The sequence below is a fragment of the Lissotriton helveticus genome, chromosome 1_1 (assembly GCF_964261635.1).
Source record: "Lissotriton helveticus chromosome 1_1, aLisHel1.1, whole genome shotgun sequence".
Taxonomy (NCBI): Eukaryota; Metazoa; Chordata; class Amphibia; order Caudata; family Salamandridae; genus Lissotriton; species Lissotriton helveticus.
In genome coordinates this window covers 143,105,632-143,124,729 of record NC_136057.1, presented here as the reverse complement: position 1 = coordinate 143,124,729, position 19,098 = coordinate 143,105,632, and positions in this window count along the sequence as shown.

Here is a 19,098-nt window from a genome sequence, read left to right as displayed (position 1 = left end):
TTCTTGGGCCGGTTCCGCCGAGGTCGGTGTTTTTTGGCAGTTGATCCTAATTTGACCGCCGGTTTTTCCACGGTCCCAGCGGGCGGTTATTTTCCGCTTCCATGGTGGTTGGGGTTATTTTCCGACCGCCATCCTAATGACCCCCTAAGTCTTGTAAGACTAATTTTGTAGATTTCAATATTATTCATTTTTTTAACAGAGCAGTAGAATTAGACATGGTGAGTAATGCAGGTAGAGGGAAAGGGGAAATCAAACTTTGTTCAATACGAAGCCATGAAGGTAACCTTGTCATTTCTGTATGCTGAAACCAAGTACTTTGTTTTAAAATAAACATTTTATGATAGTTGAGGAAATCTGGTAAACCTATCCCACCACTGCTCCTTAGTCAACTTCAATTTTTTTATAACTTAATCTAGGAGATTTGTTACTCCAAATAAAAGTAGAAATGTAGAAATATATTTTTCCAACGTCTCATAAAATTGAAGCGGAAGTTGAACCGGTATCATGGAAAGAAGTTAAAGAAATTTTTTTACATTAATCATTTTAATAGCATTAACTTTCCCCCACCAAGTTAAATGTAGCATAGACCATTTTTGAAATTTATCCTCACTATAATTAAGAACACAATCAAAATTTAAAGAAATAGATTGTTTATGGTATTAGAAAATAATATCCCAAGACATTTAAACGTATCTGTCTGCCAAATTATTTCTTCATTTGGGAGCATATCAGGTATACAATAAACATTTAAAGGAAAAATGCAGTTTTATTAGTGTTTAATGTATAGTTTATATCCTGAAATCTGAGGGAAAGTACTAATAAGATTTAATAGTGGAGGAATAGGACTAGTCTGGATTACCAATGTATAGGAGTATGTCATCAGCATAAGCTGATGTTTTAATAGGAATGTTATTTATAATAACGCCTTCAATTTCCATAGAATTTCTAATATCCATTAGGAAAGGTTCAATAGCAAGAAGAAAAAGCTAAGGTGATAAGGGGCAACCCTGCCAAGTTCCCCTAAAAAGGAGTACAAATATTAGAAATGTGAATATTGATGAACAGTTTGGTAGACGGTGCAGAATATAGAGCATATATCATGCGAACAAAGGAATTGCAAAATTTAAATGCATTTAATACATAAAAGATACTGCCAATGCACATCTAATACTAATACACCAGCTGATAGAAGTAATGATAATCCAGCTTCAATCGCATGAAATAGCAATCTAACATTAGTCACTGAATGCCTATTTTTCATGAAACCGGATTGATCAATGTGTACAACGTTAGGAAGCACAGAGGTCAACCTCGTTTACAATCTTGATTAATTAAAGAAATGGGCTGATAATTTGTTAAAATAGTGTGTTCTTTAAAGGGTTTCGGGAGGGCAATAATCCAAGCTTCAGTAAAGGGCACAGAAGTTGACTCAGTAGTACTAAAGTTATTAAATAATTTGAGTAAATAAGATGAAAGGTGAGGAGGAAATTCTTTATAAAATTCCGCAGGGATACTATCTGGGCCTGGAGATTTGTGCAACTTAAGAGATTTAATAGATGAATGACTCTCATCTAAAGCGAATGGTAAATCCAATTTATTTCGAATTGACAAAGAAATTTTAGGTAAACCACACATACCTAAAAAATCGTCTATATGTAATGTATCATTCAGAGGAGGTTTACTATATAAAGAGGAATAGTGATTCATGAATTCCTTAATTATGTCATAATGAGATAAGGAGGAGGTTTACTATATAAAGATGAATACTAATTCATGAACTCCTTAATTATGTCTTCATGAGATAAAGCAACTTGGTCATTAGAATTGTGAATAGCATTAATTAGATTGTTATCTTCCTTATTATGATGATAATTGGCAAAACATCTTCCAGATATGTTGCCATTAAAACAAAACTTAGCTTTGTTATTAGAAAGCTATATGCCCACTCTTTTGCTTAGTAGGGAGTTTAATTCATATCAAAGTTTTTGCAATTGTATCTTATATTTGAGGTGATTAGATGTAATAAATAGACATTCATGACTAGCAATTTGTTTATCTAATTCTTCAATTCTTTAGTTAAAGGATTTATTATCATGTGCCATAATAGATATTGTCTCCCCTCTAAGATATGCCTTAGAAGCATCCCAGCGAATGACCATTGATGTATAACCTTCAGGAATAAAAGAAAAATAATCATGAATTACCGAAAAAATTCTTGCCTTGCTTTTTCATTAAGGACAACATTAGAATTCATGCGCCATTGACCTTGAGATGGTTGAGAGGAGTTAGGACATAAAATCCAGGCGATAAGCGCATGATCAGAAATATCAATATTCTGAACAGTAGGATTAAAAGCTTATATTAAGTTACGGGACATTAATAAATAATAAATGCGAGAATAGGAAGTATGGGAGTTAGAAAAGAAAGTAAATTGTTTGTCCGTTGGGTGATGCATACGCCAAACATCTATCAATTTGGTAGTTCTAAAACAGGATTTAAGAGTGAAGTAAACCTTTGGAGGACGATATTTGGTGTGGGAAATTCTATCCAAAAAGGGGCTTCAAATACCATTAAAGTCACCTCCAATAATAAGTGGTACATTACTCAATTTTAGTACTTCAGATGTAAAAAGAGGCCAAAAAGCAGTGCCATAATTGGTGGGACCATATGCATTAATTAGATATAAGACCAAATTGTTAAATTTGATTTTAGCTATAAGAAAAGGACCATCAGAATCAGAGCATTCGTGAAAAACTTGAAGATGTAATTTTTTTTGCAAATAGAATAGCAACTCAATGTTTCCTATTGAGCACTGGAGAAGAAATGAATTTTTATTCGTGTAAGACAAAATAGTATCATCGACGTGTGTTACCTGAAGTAAACATGTCAGCCTTATGTCTAGCTAAATAATCAAAAACTTTAGTACGTTTAACAGGATGAGGTAAACCCGAAACAATTTTAATACCTTTAATATTAGACATCATCAGAAAAGAAGAAAGATAAATGAAAAGAAAGGACTGGGTAGACAGAAAGAAAGAGACGTAGCTCTAACATTGCGAGAAAACAGAAAAATGCTAGACACAGACAAAGACAACATTGAAACATTAATAATACTGTTGAATCGCGCACACGCATGACAAGAATGACCGAACACAACATGCCCTTATAAAAAACTCTACTGAAAAGGCTAGTTATTAAAAACCTAAACCTAGCACTCAAGTATCAGTCTCATTTGTTCCCATGGAAAACTTTGACTGCTGATCCAAGAAGAGACGGAGACCCTACGGACGCTAAAAGGACTTCGAAAAACCCTCTTTCCAAATTTGCATAGTCAAGGGGTCGAACAAGCCATACTTAAAACCTGAGCTTCTCAGTCTTGGCTGAAGATCAGCAAACTCTTACAGATGTTAGCAGTCTTGATGAAAATTGTATTACCATTAACCATCAAAGATGGAATGTCTCTTGCCGCCTTACATATCAGCACTAAATGATGATGACGCAAACCTTTAAATATCATTAGGCGTGTTTTTTCTGGTTAGGACTACGATGGGAAGGGATTCTATGCGCCTTATTGATCTAAACTTTTTCTGGAAATGTTATATGTAAAAGACCAGTTAAAAGAATTTCCAAATATAACCGGCAGTCATTGTCTTCCACATCTTCCGCTAAATTAAAGATGCGCAAGATGTACTGTCGATTACGATTTTTTAAGTCAAACAATAATTCACTCATTCGCACTATTTGTGCTGTAATAGGCAAGAGATTGTCAAGGTTTGCTTTATTACCCTGAATTTTTATTACATTGTCTGATAATTTCATTTAGAGACTAGCCATGTCCTTCTGCATAATTCTTCATGTCTGTAGCAATAGTATCAGTGTTGGACCGAATAGCTTGTATTTCTTCAAGTAATGTGGAAAGTTCACTAACTTCCACTAATTTGAATTTAACTGGTGAAGGAGAAGTATTTTGTTTACATTTGTTGTGCATAACATGGATATTTTTTCCTTCCATAGCAAAAGAATCAAGTGGGAAGAAGATCAGTGCTTAATTTGTGCCGGTGCCCTTCAGTCAGTGCTGCCGGTGGGCGTGCCACTGATTGGGCTGCATTTGATCCTGACTGGGTCTGCGCTGTGGCAGCATGCGTGCGTAACCTTTTTAGGGCTCGGCCTCCGCCCACGTAAGTGGGAGGAGTTTCGAGATCCTAATGTTAAAGAAGAAAAAAAAAAAAAATCTCCTAGGGCTTTGGCGAGACAAATTCCACACATTCCTTAGTGTGTTATGTCATCTGGCCAGTGATTCGTCTTCGTTGTGGTGTCGTTTTAATAGCCTTGAAGTGATAGGGTAAATGTAGTTTTCGTCCGCCATGTTGGGCATTTTTCGTTCGTGTGCGCGCAAAGAAGTACATTAATTATAATTAGGAGCTGTCAGGGTGCCTCCGTAAGTGAATCCAGATGGCCGGGCGCGTTCACCATTCAGCAGCGCTCAGCGCGCAGCTGCTCCATGCCAGGCCGGGAAAGGGCTTCATTAGTTCAAGAACAAGAGTCTGACGTTCTGTCATGGGCTGTTCTTTTAATCTCAGTTTCATTTTTTTTTCTGGAATGGTCCGTGGCCGGTGTGAATGGAATTGTTCTCTCGAGTTTATAATGTGTTTCTTTGCAGCAGCTTTTGTTTTCGGAGCTGAAGTAATGAATAGCAAGCTGGCAGGCAGCGCCTTTTAGAACTATTTGCTTTCTGGGCAGAGTCCTGCAGTGGTGTTGAACTTCAGCATAGTCTGACAGGCTGCTGTATACTGAAAGAGCGCATAATTCTGTGAACGGTATTCCTTTATCGTAGGCTTCTCTTCCGTTTATTAAAAATAATTATTTACCTACATGCCATTAATAAGTTAAAAAATGTTTTCCAAATGCAAATAAAAGCCACAGTCTGACTTTTGCAACCACAAGGCGCTGCGGCTAACTGGAGATCTGACCTGCATCCCTCGGAAGCAATTAAAAAGCAGCTCTGTGGGGGCTTACCGAGCTTTAAATCAGCAGGCCGGGAGAAGTTTGACAATGTGCATGCACCCAAAAAAAAGCGCCACTTTACCCCACAAGAGCTCGAGTGCTGCTGTTGACAGATAACAGATGTTTACTGTTATCCGACTCGGTGGTACTCATTTTATCAACCTCAGAAGGATGAAAGGCTGAGTGGAGTCACACGTGCGACAGGCTAGTGAAGCCAATGCATATCTACAGGCTAGTAAAGCCAATGGATATCTACAGGCTAGCGATGACAGTGTATATTTACAGGCTAGCGATGACCGTGCATATGTACAGGCTAGCGATGACAGAGCATATCTACAGGCTAGCGATGACAGTGCATATCTACAGGCTTGTGAAGCCAATGCATATCTACAGGCTAGCGATGACAGAGCATATCTACAGGTTAGCGATGACAGCGCATATCTACAGGCTAGCGGTGACAGTGCATATCTACAGGCTAGCGATGATAATGCATATCTACAGGCTAGCGATGACAGCGCATATCTAGCAGTGCAGAGTGGCGGTGCAGAGTGGCGGTGCAGAGTGGCGGTGCAGAGTGGCGGTGCAGAGTGGCGGTGCGGTGGTGCAGAGTGGCAGTGCAGAGTGGCAGTGCGGCGGTGCAGAGTGGCGGTGCAGAGTTGCGGTGCAGAGTGGCGGTGCAGAGTGCAGAGTGGCGGTGCAGAGTGCAGAGTGGCGGTGCAGTGTGGCGGTGCAGAGTGGCGGTGCAGAGTGGCGGTGCAGAGTGGCGGTGCAGAGTGGCGGTGCAGAGTGGCAGTGCAGAGTGGCAGTGTGGCGGTGCAGAGTGGCGGTGCAGAGTGGCGGTGCAGAGTGGCGGTGCAGAGTGGCGGTGCAGAGTGGCGGTGCAGAGTGGCAGTGCAGAGTGGCGGCCGTGGTGCAGAGTGGCAGTGCAGTGGTGCAGAGTGGCGGTGCAGAGTGGCGGTCGGAGTGGCGGTGCAGAGTGGCGGTACAGAGTGCAGAGTGGCGGTGCATAGTTGCGGTGCAGAGTGCAGAGTGGCGGTGCAGAGTGGCGGTGCAGAGTGGCGGTGCAGAGTGCAGAGTGGTGGTGCAGAGTGGCGGCGCAGAGTGGCGGCGCAGAGTGGCGGCGCAGAGTGGCGGTGCAGAGTGGCGGTGCAGAGTGGCAGTGCGGTGGTGCAGAGTGGCAGTGCAGAGTGGCAGTGCGGTGGTGCAGAGTGGCGGTGCAGAGTGGTGGTGCAGAGTGCAGAGTGGTGGTGCAGAGTGGCGGTGCAGTGGTGCAGAGTGGCGGTGCAGAGTGGCGGTGCATAGTGGCGGTGCAGAGTGCAGAGTGGCGGTGCAGAGTGGCGGCGCAGAGTGGCGGCGCAGAGTGGCGGCGCAGAGTGGCGGCGCAGAGTGGCAGTGCGGTTGTGCAGAGTGGCGGTGCAGAGTGGCGGTGCAGAGTGGCGGTGCAGAGTGCAGAGTGGCGGTGCAGAGTGGCGGTGCAGAGTGCAGAGTGGTGCTGCAGAGTGGCAGTGCAGAGTGGCGGTGCAGAGTGGCGGTGCAGAGTGGCGGTGCAGAGTGGTGGTGCAGAGTGGCGGTGCAGAGTGGCGGTGCAGAGTGGCAGTGCGGTTGTGCAGAGTGGCGGTGCAGGGTGGCGGTGCAGGGTGGCGGTGCAGAGTGGCGGTGCAGAGTGGTGGTGCAGAGTGGCGGTGCAGAGTGGCGGTGCAGAGTGGCGGTGCAGAGTGCAGAGTGGCGGTGCAGAGTGGTGGTGCAGAGTGGCAGTGCAGAGTGGCAGCGCAGAGTGCAGAGTGGCGGTGCAGAGTGGCGGTGCAGAGTGGCGGTGCAGAGTGGCAGTGCAGAGTGGCGGTGCAGAGTGCAGAGTGGCGGTGCAGAGTGGCGGTGCAGAGGTGCAGAATGGCGGTACAGAGTGGCGGTGCAGAGTGCAGAGTGGCGGTGCAGAGTGGTGGTGTGGCAGTGCAGAGTGGCGGTGTGGCGGTGCAGAGTGGCGGTGCAGAGTGGCGGTGCAGAGTGGCGGTGCAGAGTGGCGGTGCAGAGTGGCAGTGCAGAGTGCAGAGTGGCAGTGCAGAGTGCAGAGTGGCGGTGCAGAGTGGCGGTGCAGAGTGGCGGTGCAGTGCAGAGTGGCGGTGCAGAGTGGCGGTGCAGAGTGCAGAGTGGCGGTGCAGAGTGGCGGTGCAGAGTGGCAGTGCAGAGTGGCAGTGCAGAGTGGCAGTGCGGTGGTGCAGAGTGGCAGTGCAGAGTGGCAGTGCGGTGGTGCAGAGTGGCAGTGCAGAGTGGCAGTGCGGTGGTGCAGAGTGGCAGTGAGGTGGTGCAGAGTGGCGGTGCAGGGTGGCGGTGCAGAGTGCAGAGTGGCGGTGCATAGTGGCGGTGCAGAGTGCAGAGTGGCGGTGCAGAGTGGCGGTGCAGAGTGGCGGTGCAGAGTGGCAGTGCGGTGGTGCAGAGTGGCAGTGCAGAGTGGCAGTGCGGTGGTGCAGAGAGGCGTTGCAGGGTGGCGGTGCAGGGTGGCGGTGCAGAGTGCAGAGTGGCGGTGCATAGTGGCGGTGCAGAGTGCAGAGTGGCGGTGCAGAGTGCAGAGTGGCGGTGCAGAGTGGCGGTGCAGAGTGGCGGTGCAGAGTGGCGGTGCAGAGTGGCAGTGCGGCGGTGCAGGGTGGCGGTGCAGGGTGGCGGTGCAGAGTGGCGGTGCAGAGTGGCGGTGCAGAGTGGCGGTGCAGAGTGGCAGTGCAGAGTGGCGGTGCAGAGTGCAGAGTGGCGGTGCAGAGTGGCGGTGCAGAGTGGCGGTGCAGAGTGCAGAGTGGCGGTGCAGAGTGGCGATGCAGAGTGGCGGTGCAGAGCGGCGGTGCAGAGTGGCGGTGCAGAGTGGCGGTGCAGAGTGCAGATGACAGTGCATATCTACAGGCTAGTGAAGCCAATGCATATCTACAGGCTAGCGATGACAGTGCATATCTACAGGCTAGCGATGACAGAGCATATCTACAGGCTAGCAATGACAGCGCATATCTACAGGCTAGCGATGACAGTGCATAACTAGAGACTAGTGAAGCCAATGCATATCTACAGGTTAGCGATGACGGTGCATATCTACAGGCTAGTGAAGCCAATGCATATCTACAGGCTAGTGATGACAGTGCATATCTACAGGCTAGCGATGACAAAGCATATCTACAGGCTAGCGATGACAGTGCATACCTACAAGCTAGCGATGATAATGCATATCTACAGGCTAGCTACGACAGCGCATATCTACAGGATAGCAATGACAGCGCATATCTACAGGCTAGCGATGACAGTGCATATCTACAGGCGAGCGATGACGGTGCATACCTACAGGCTAGTGAAGCCAATGCATATCTACAGGCTAGCGATGATAGTGCATATCTACAGGCTAGCAATGACAGTGCATACACTCACAAGGAGACCACAGCCAGCTGAGGTGCAATCTTCACCCACTCACAAGAACGACATCACAGGCAGCAGCAGTGCAAGCTTCTTACACTCACAAGGAGACCACAGGCAGCAGAGGTGCAAGCTTCTCACACATAAGAAGGACATCACAGGCAAGTGGTGCAATATTCGCACATTCACAAGGAGATCCCTAGCAGTACACACCACATGAACACACTCCATAACACATAGCAACAATACATTGGCATTTACAATGCCATTAGCTCAAACTCAAATAAATCCGAGCCCGATTGCATTTCTAATGCTTGTTTTAAATTCCACGCACCAGCCAGCCGTGCCCGACAATTCAGTCCACCATATTCTCATTCACGAGGCACACACATTCACGAGTCACCGCGCATGCACCTGCAGTTCTGCATGACGCCACTATTATTTGAAGCAGCGTGTCGAGTAGTGTGCAGCAGCAGGCCTCTAACGGGAGCAACCTTAAAAGTAACCCAGTAAATATGTAACAAATGCTGCTTTTTTTGGAGCTCTGTCACTGTGATGGTTGCAGTGTAAAAAACTTGGCATGAATGAATGTAATGTACAAACTCCCTCAGCCCCGAGTCCGACTTCGAGGCGTAGGGTGATGGGCATGACTGCAGGTGGTGGGCTGGGAGCTCTCCCTCTATCTGAAGCAGCAAGTCCGGTCAGGTTTTTTCAGCTCAGGTGGGTTTGTCCTTGGTGCTGGGCTTCAGTGTTGCCTGTGCATGCTGTTACTTCAGCAACATCGCCAACCTGAGCTCTTGCCCACCCCAACGGATACTGCAGTGAAGTCGTTATTCTGGGTGGTTAGCGGGGGAGGAGGCGGGATGGAGAGGAGAAAAGGGGAGAGAAAGTAGTATTGCCAAGATAGAGGCAGCACCGAATAACCAAAATTAAGGATGGGGCAGAAGAATTAAATCCAGCATGAGACAAATCCACTAACAGCGTCCTAAAACCTGTATAATAATATTTCAGAGAGGCGAATTTTACTGCGGGAGCGTGTTTTACTCGGTGCTGAGTTAGGGTGATTCTCGATTTGATAAGTTTGAGGCCGATCCAAGGATTCTATCTCGTATTTCCCGTTTCATCAGAATACAATTTACAAGAGCTGAGCAAGTCGCTGAAAGCTGGTACTTTCCTCTGACTCAGCTTGAGGCACTCTTGGAGCATCGAACCCAAAATGAGCTTAACTTTCATTTGGCTTCTGCGTGCCACCAGCGCTAAATCCTTACACACAAAGAATAAAAACAGAGCAGTTACCTTTGATGCAAAAAAAAAGTAAAGAGAAAGAAATACACATTTAGGCCCTCATTAGGATAGCGGTTTTTCCGCATCCTCCGGGCCGGCGGAAGAGTCCGCCGGCCCAGAGGATGCGGAAAAACCGCTGCGGAGCCTTCAGGAAGACCGTCCGCAGCTTTTCCGCCGCCGTCGCCGACCGCAGCGGAAAAGCTCTAACATGTCCGGCGGTGTCTATCAGACACTGACAAGCATATTAGGATGTCAGCATTTCTATGCCTTTCCACGGCGGCATTTCCGCCGTGAAAAGGCATACGGACTTTTGTTTGGGGGCCCGTTGCGGGCCCCCAGGGGTGAATGGGGGTGGGGGGTGCACATGGGGGGTACCTGTGGTACCCCCTGCATTTGCGTGCACGAAGCGGCAGGCACCTCGAGGTGCCTGCCGCTTTGTGCATGCAAATGCACTGCTTTAATTTTTAACCTTGCGGCGGGTGCTGCTTGAAGCAGCACCCGCCGCAATGTTAAAAATACAGGATGTGACCGCCACCCTGGCGGTCACATCCTAATTGCACAGGAGGGACCGCCGCTGCCCCTGCGGACGGTCCCTCCTACTCTGGGGTGGCGGACGGACGCAGGTCCGTCCGCCATCCTAATCGACCCTTAAGTGTTGCCCAATGTCAAGTACTATATGATGGTGATGGGAGTTACGTTGCGTGACCGGCCCTCGCAGGAGTCAGTTGTTTTGGACTGCATTAGTGTAGCGTTATTGTCTCATGACTGGAGTCAGTGTTGTATTAGTCATGGGCAACAATTTCTGTGGGGCACAAGTCCTCGAGCACCAGCAATATTTCAGCTACTGGGCTTATAAAAGTGAACCAAACCCCAGGTTCTTCAAGGCTATAGAAGTGAGGAGAGTGAGACTGCAATTCAGAACAGATAGTTGCTGCAGCTATACAACGTGACTACAGAAAAAGTGGAGATTGCAGTTGTATTATGACACAGGGTTCACACACCAAGGGTGTTTTTATTGTAATGGGTAGTAATGTTTTGAACACGCTCTATTATTTTAGAAAACTATGAATGTATACCGATTATCTCTGGAATTCGAACATCTGCGCATGAAAGGCAGGCACTGACTTTCATTGCTCGGTTGATTGATCTTTGATTGCTTAAAAAAAATCACAAACTGAAACTTGATTTTTTTTAAACCGTTTGACACATTCATTGTCTTGTCTAACACATTCAGTCCAGTCATGGCTTTTCATGCACCTTAGAGATACGCAGTGGGAGTTGTAGATTTTTAAAAGCCTTGTACAAAGTGACTGCTAATCCCAAAATGAAATATTTTGCTGGCTAAAATCCAACACTGTCTGAAGGAGTTACACTTGACGTAAGATTACTTGAAAGCTGTATTTGTAATGTAGTAAGTGTTCTAGGCCATTTACATTCTTACTTCTTGATCCCCATATACAACCAAATAAAAATTTGGTTCACCTATTTGATGGAAGTGTAATATTCAATTCTCATCATGCATGAAAACCAGCAAAAAAGCCATTTGTTTTGATTAGTGTATAGAGGAAATTAAAACACATGCAGACTGAAAAAAGAGAAGTGCCAGTGTAAATGTACATGAGAGTCAGAGTTTGAGAAAATCTGAGTGTAAGAGAGCATGTGAGAGTGTATGAGAATTTGAGCATATGTGAGTGTGTGTGTGTGTACACAATGTGTGTGTGTTGATGTGAGTATAGCAGGGTGTGAATTTATGCTTGGGATTGTATTCCTGGCTCTGGCATACTGGAGATAATTCTTAGCTAATGGGCAAGCGCACCCTTGGCATATGGATACTTATCCTGGCATATTTGATATATAATTTTTGGTAGGTGAGGAAATCCCATGGCAATATGCTGGTTTGACATATCGAAGTCATTCTTGGCATAGGAGAGGGCACCCATAGCATAGGAGCACACAAGTCAAATTCTGGTCTTTGCATTCCAGAGGTAATATTTAACTATGAGGCGCCTATGGTGCATTAGGGATAGGTGTGTATATGACAACACAAAGCACCTTTGCACATACCCCAGTATTGTCCTTTCCCCAAATCTGCACAGCGAGCACTGGAATATTTCACATGACCATTTTCAGTGCACTAGTCATTTTAGGGAATTTATTCCAAAATTGTATTCTAAATGCACTTATGATTTAATCTTTTTCACACTTTTCACGGGGCGGGGGAAGCTCCTATCGAAACCTTACTTGAGAAAGACTCCCTTGCTTAAATTCAGATCAGGTATTACATCTGGCATTCAGCAGTGCCAGTTGAGGATGTGGGTAGAGCCAATAGAGGAAGTGGATGAGCCAATGGAGAAAGTGGTGGAACTTGGGAAAGTGGGTGTGACCTCCGACAAACATATGAGCACCTGCACTTCATATTTTACAAATTAAGCACTGGGGAAGATGACAGGGCGCCGGAGTAAACAAAGAAGTATTCAACTAGAAATATAATACTGCAATATTGAGCTGTGCAGCACCTAAAACCAGCTGTGGAATTGGCCAAGGCCTCAGCCGCACCCTTTTTTCAAAACGACTCCACCCTCCTGACAAGAAACCCAGCAGTACCTTAAGGCGGACACCAGTGAAGGGAGGAATGGAGAAAACTCCCTTAAGCTGCCATATTTAAAAAAACAGCAAACACAGCCTCCCAATGTGCTAGTCTTGAGATGCAACCGCAACTGGAACACGTGATAAGACTAGCCTATTTAGTAGGAAGAAACTGGCAATAAAGGGCATTCACCGTGTGACTCAGTGGAAGGCGGCCATCTTGTTTAGCACGCTTGCGCGGTTCAGATGATTTTCATTTTCACTTGGATGATCTTGATAATAGGGAAACTGCTTATTTGATAGACGATTTGAATTATTTTAATCTTAAGCAAGTGGGGAACACCACCACGCTTGAGGCAGGTTGTGCTCTTGACTGTGTTTTCTCCAGTGATTCAGACTTGAAATTTGATGCTGCGATAACTATAATGTGGTCAGATCATAAGGTCATTAGTTTTAGCTTAAATAGTCTTACTCTGAATACCACTGCTGCAGGACCTTCGATTATTAACAAGCATGCTTGGTATGAAGTGGTTTTAAAATGGAGTTCAAGAGCACTTTGGACTCTATGCAACCTCTTTTGACTAATGAACCTAATACTGATACCTCCAAATATGTAATTTGGATTAGCTCAGCAGTCTCTGAACTGGCCCCTTTGAAACACATAAAAAGTCACAGAGCCAAACTAACGGCATCCTGGTTCTCTCCTAAGCTTCGAGAATTAAAACAAGGATGCCATAAGCAGGAAAGAAAAGTTATAATTTAATGGATAAGAACAAATATTAGAAATTCCTAGAAGAGTATAAATATATGATTATTAAAGAGAAAACGAGATATTTTACTGGTAGGGTTAATTCAGCAAAACATTGTACCAAAGAGCTGTATAAAACTGTCAAAAAGCTCTCAAACCCTAATTCCCGTGCTACTGCTTTACCTAGAAAGTACTATGTTACAGCCTGACCAGTTTATTAGAAACAAGGTAGAGACAGTTTATGATGATTTTGATTTGAACATTAGTAGTCACCCATCCTTTTCCAGAGAGGACACGTTCAAGCTTAATAAACTGGAGCTCAGTGAGTTTCCTTTTGTTTTTGTTACTGAAGAAAGGACGATCAAACTAATTCAGGCCTGCCCTCAGATCCCTGTCCGCTAAACCTTTCACAAGAGCTAGGAGAGACGGTTGCTCCCTTTTTGACAGAACTAGTGAACAGCGTTATCACTACTGCTCAGTCCCCAAATGAAAGGAAAAAGGCTTTGATACTACCACTCATGAAAAAAACTCCTAATTCTAATGAGGAGCAAAATTACCGCCTATCTCGCTTTTACCCATGGTGGGCAAAATGCTTGAAAGGCATCTTAACAATGTCCTTTAGTTTCTGAATTGGCATGAACTCTTGGATGAAGCTCAACAATGTTCTAGATCTAGCCACAATACGGAAACAGCTATGGTGGTAGCTTCGGAAGAGATCTGGACTATTTTAGACCAAGAAAGAAAGGCAGCTGTGTTTCTTCTCGATTTGTCTGCAGGATTTGATACTGTGAGTCATGAGGTCCTCTTCGATTGCTTAGCCCACATTGGGTTTGTGGCACAGCTCTTGATATTCTGTCTTCCTTCTATTCAAAAAGGGAACAGATGGTTTGTCTGGGTAGTTTTAAGTCTAAACCTTCTTCATTATTTTGTGACATGCCACAGAGTTCTTCTTTGAGCCATACCTAGTTTAGCATTTATGTTGCCCCTTATTAAATTCTTTTGCTTCTCTGCTAGAGCTTATGCTGATGATACTCAAATTATTGCCCCCAATTTGAGCATTGATGAAGAGGTTGCCAGGAGGTTTAACAATTTTGTGTGTGAGGTGGTCAAGTGGATGAGGCTTAACTAACTTAAGCTAAATGAAGACAAACAGAGGTTTTACTAGTTGTTAAAGACACTTTGTTTTGGAATTCTTCCTGGTGGCCTTCTTCTCTTGGAACTCTCCCGAGATCAGCACCTATTTTCAAGAACCTAGGGGTAATGTTTGATATTTATCTCACTTTTAGAGGCCAGGTTAACAAAATCCTTTCGTTCTGCTCCTGTATCAAAAAAATGTTAAGGAAAATTCTCCCCTTTATCCTGTTTGAGCTACAAAAACTAGTGGTCATTGTTCTGGTTTATGCTAGACTTGACTATTACAATGCTCTGCAACAAGGTCTTCACTCAGGAACTTTAGATAGACTTTAGCTGGTGCAGAATGCCGGCTTTTAAAGAATATTTCCAAATTTCACTCGGTGTCACATGTGCTAAAGGAACTTCATTGGCTCCTGATTAAGAAACGGGTGGCCTTTATGGCAGTGTGTTGGGTCCATAAATCCCTCTGTTGGGTTGTTCCAAAAGCTGTGCAGATGGGTTTTAAGTGGTGTGTACCCAGAAGACATCTGTGCCACTCTGCACCCAGAGCCTTGGTAGTACCCTACGGCAAAAGAGTCTCATGGGGAGGCAGAAGCTTTGTGTATTCTACTTATATACTGTGGAACATTCTCCCCTGGAACCTAAGCTTCAGTAGAATTTTCCAACTTTAGAAAGCAACTTAAATTTTGGCCTTTTTCAGCACCTCTTTATGTCCATTCTATTTGCAGTACTTCTACCTGCTGCTGCTTTCAGCCTCAAGACGCCTTTTGGCATTTGCTGCGCTTAATGAAACCTTATCAATATCCATATCAAGATAAACTGCTTCTGAGCCAAATTCTGCCGAAGAGCATTTTTGCTGACATTATCCTGGAACGCTGTGCACTGTGACTGGGATGCAGCCCTGCTAACTAACCTTCACCCTAAAAAGAACGATAGTCTGCTCTACACCAAATCAGCTTCCTGATACATCATATACATGTATGGGGGGGGTTGAATTTTCCCAAGAGGTCTAGCAGAGGGTACTCCCACTATGCTCTTGCTAGTGTGGTTAGCATTAGTTTGAAGTATATGTATATATAACCATATAACACAATCATTTTATAATGGTTGAACTGTTTATCTTTTTCACCATTCTTGTAATGCTGGTTACAATGCTTTGTTTCATCCTACTAATAACTGCAGCTCACATTTTTTACACAAGAATACAGTAGTTTCAATACATGTTTGGAAAGTCAATTTCTATCTTTCTTGTGTCTCCCTTGGGCATGCCTGAGTAACAATGAAAGGGTAAATTTGTTTCTACTCCCTGGCAAATTAGAGTGTTCATGTTCTGAGTTTGCAGATACCATCTGGTACCCTGGTAAGTTTAGGGGTTCAGATTAGGCACAGTGAGCTAGCTAGGAATTGGGCCAACATACTCTGATGATATGTGTGGACTCAGTCCCCATTTTCTGACGGCTATGTTGTCCAGAAACACAGTCCTACTTAACATGTAGGAGCCTTATGACATGGCGCCACAAACGTTTTATGTCAGGTACTTATTTCCTGTTTTTCCTGAATAGTTCTTGCGTGTGCCTAAGGCTTCTATTCACCTTATAGAGAGACGTCCGTAGTGTTAGGGATTAATCCTCGTCAGCTAAATAGGAAACCCCCATTCCTGTCAGAAGGTTGTTCAATCTTGAACTTTTAAAAGGTTCACCCCAACTATAGGGGTTTCCCTTCTTTTAAATCCATTAATTAAATTTGGTGCATGCAGCAACTATTCCTATTAATTGCTGACAAGTTGAAACAACAATGTTACAACAATAAGGGCTCTCTCTCACAGGGAGAGATGTTATCTTTGTGGTTAAGGCCCACAAAGCGTATAAAACAGAGGTATTCTATTCATTGGTTACTTTTCCTTTAGCATATGCCAATGCACAAGCCTTTCATATATTCACTCTAGCAGCAATACTAACCCAATATAGGATTTACAAAGATTTAGAAATGCCATTCAAATTTTAGGAACATCAAAATTGGTTCCAAGGTGCCCTACTACATCCCCTAAACAATATAAGACTGGGTCCCCACTGAAACTAGGGAGCGACCTGGCCAGTCTTAGCCAGCTATACACCATATCCAACATTAACACCATTACATGTTGTAGAGATCTGTACTCTTTACACAGGTCTAGTTAGACTATACAGATGTTTAACACAGTTTGTTATGTGAACAATAACAGCAACCCCAGTGACGGCTGTTCAAGCTGTGCAGCTACATTTAACCATGCATGTAATTAGCCCAGTAACTATCAACATAATTATGTGTGAAGTTCCCAGCAGACGGGAGAAAATTCAGTTCTGGACTGCACAAAAACCAAACCAGCTTGTAGCAATGTTTCCCTATGTTGGATCCCAAGACAAACATAGAATTCTTCCAATGTGCCTACCACTAGGGATGGTTCCTCCGGGGATGAATGTGCCGCCTGGGGCACAGGTTATGCTGCAATATACCATAACACATAATAAACCATCTATAGCTGTTTTGCCTGAAGTGCAAAAACAGATAAAAAATTAATATGGGGCTGCCCCTTCCCTGGATTTGGGGAAGACATTATTTGCCAACTATGCCACAGTCGCCTTAGTTTTTTAAGTAACATAAAAGGGGAGGCCACAGCCTTGGCAGTATGTCATTGTCTCTTGAAGGTTCCCCTTGTGAACCAAGATTGCAAATTACAAAGCATTATTGCTGAAACCTATACATCCATAGGTCTAGATAACTTGGGAGCCAGACCAAACAAGCCACAGCTTAAAGGTATTCCTGAAAAGGATAACACCAAACAGGCCCCTGAGTTTTTTTTTAAAAACACTGTGACAAACAGAAAAACTAAGAAAAACCAAAAACACAGGGTGGATTTCCACATCCGGAGACCACTGAAAAAAGTTATAGGAAAGTCACACAAAGGGCCTGATTCACAGAATGAACTTAAGACTCAATCCTAAACTTACTACTATTTTGGTATTCACAGAATGCACTTACTACTTTTGGCATTCACAGAATGAACTTACTAATTTTGGTATTCACAGAAGTTAGGATTTTGTCTTACCTTTGTCTTAAGACAGACTTAAGACAAAATCCTAACTTCTGTGAATACCAAAAGTAGTAAGTTTATTCTGTGAATGCCAAAAGTAGTAAGTGCATTCTGTGAATACCAAAATAGTAGTAAGTTTAGGATTGAGTCTTAAATTCATTCTGTGAATCGGGCCCCCTGAGAACATATAATAATACCATCTTTCTCCGTCCTTGTTCCTAAAATTGTAAAACAAGTGTATGCCACGGAGGTGGCTCTTGCACAAGCCCCGGCATTGTACCACAATCATGTAGTCTCGGATAAAGACTCACCTTATCACATTATACCCATGAGGTCCAGCCCACAAGCGCAACCACAATACCCAATTAAGCATCAAGCTATACGCCCAGTTAGAGAAATTCTAACACAACTGAAATAACAAGGAATCATTGAGCCTTGCATTTCACCAATGAACAATTCTTTGTAGCAAAACAAGATCACTCATATTGCCTAGTCTTAGACTACAGACATTTAAACAGTAATACACACACCTTTGCAATACAAAACTCACACAGCACTAATGAACCAAATAGTTCACAAAAAAATACAAAACCACATTGAACATTTCAAATAGCTTTTCTGCCAAAACATAGGACCTGAAAGCAGGAATGTAACCACGCTCAGCGCTTTAAGGGTCCAGAAAAGATTTTCTCAGTTTAGGAGTAGTAAAGTTAGGAGTCCTAACTTTACTACTCCTGAACTGAGAAAAATCCTACCTTTAAGACTTTCGGTATTAACAGAAGGCATTTAGGAGTCCTAAAGTTAGGACTCCTAACTTCTGTGAATACCAAAATGAGTAAGTGCCTTCTGTGAATACTAAAATGGTAGTAAGTTTAGGATTTTGTCTTAAGTTAGTTCTGTGAATCGGGCCCAAAGTTTAGGTGATATATTCAGTTGTTAACGTTGATGTAGACGTTATCCTGTTCAACATGTTTGCAGTGCTATCTTGTGGTATGAAAGAAAGCATGTGGTATGGCAGTCAATTCTGCTTCATCAAACATGCTTTCATTTTCAAAATAAAATTAAAGATATTTGGTTCTTCTTCTGGTTGACGCGTGCCAATACTGCAGACCTAAGTGTTCTCTTGTCCTCTATAAAACCACTTCAGCCAAACTGGTACACCTGTCAAGCGTTCTGTGTGTGCAGAGATATGTAGACGTTTATTTTCTGTAAAATAGAATTTGTTTTACATACTCTGCTGGTGTTATGTAACCAACAGTAGGCAAAGAAAGTAGGTAGTTACTTTCAATAAAAACAAAGGAGCTTATACATCAAAACTTCCTTCTGACTTGCCTAAAATGTGGACTATTTGGATAAAAGTTTTACATGAAAATGCAGCACCACAGTTTTTCAGATATGGCCGCCATGGAGCAAAAAGGGGCAGGAATGGCATCTGATTTCAAGGCCTGTTTGAGTGATCTTGCTAACTGGATGAAGTTCAGCTGCCTCCAGCTGAATGCGGGATAGATGGAGGTGATGGTAGTTGGCAAGCAGCCCTCCATATGGTTATATTTGTGGTGGCCGGAGGATCTGGGAGCTACTCCGACTCCCAAGGCTAAGGTTAAGAATTAGGCAGTATGGTTCGACAACACTCTTTCTTATTCAGAGCAGATATCAGCTGTGGCCAGAGCCTGCTTTAGTTTAGTTATATAATTTGTAATGCGCAACAGATACCCAAATAGGGTTTCCCGGCGCCAGGTATGGAGAGGTCGGAAGAGCACAGACAGTCGTGGTGGTTATTTATTGAAGAGACAGGTTTTTAGAGCCTTTAGGAACTGACCGTAGTTGGGCTTGTTTCGAAGAGTTGTGGATATTGAATTCCATGTTGCGGGGCCCAGGTGAGAAAAGA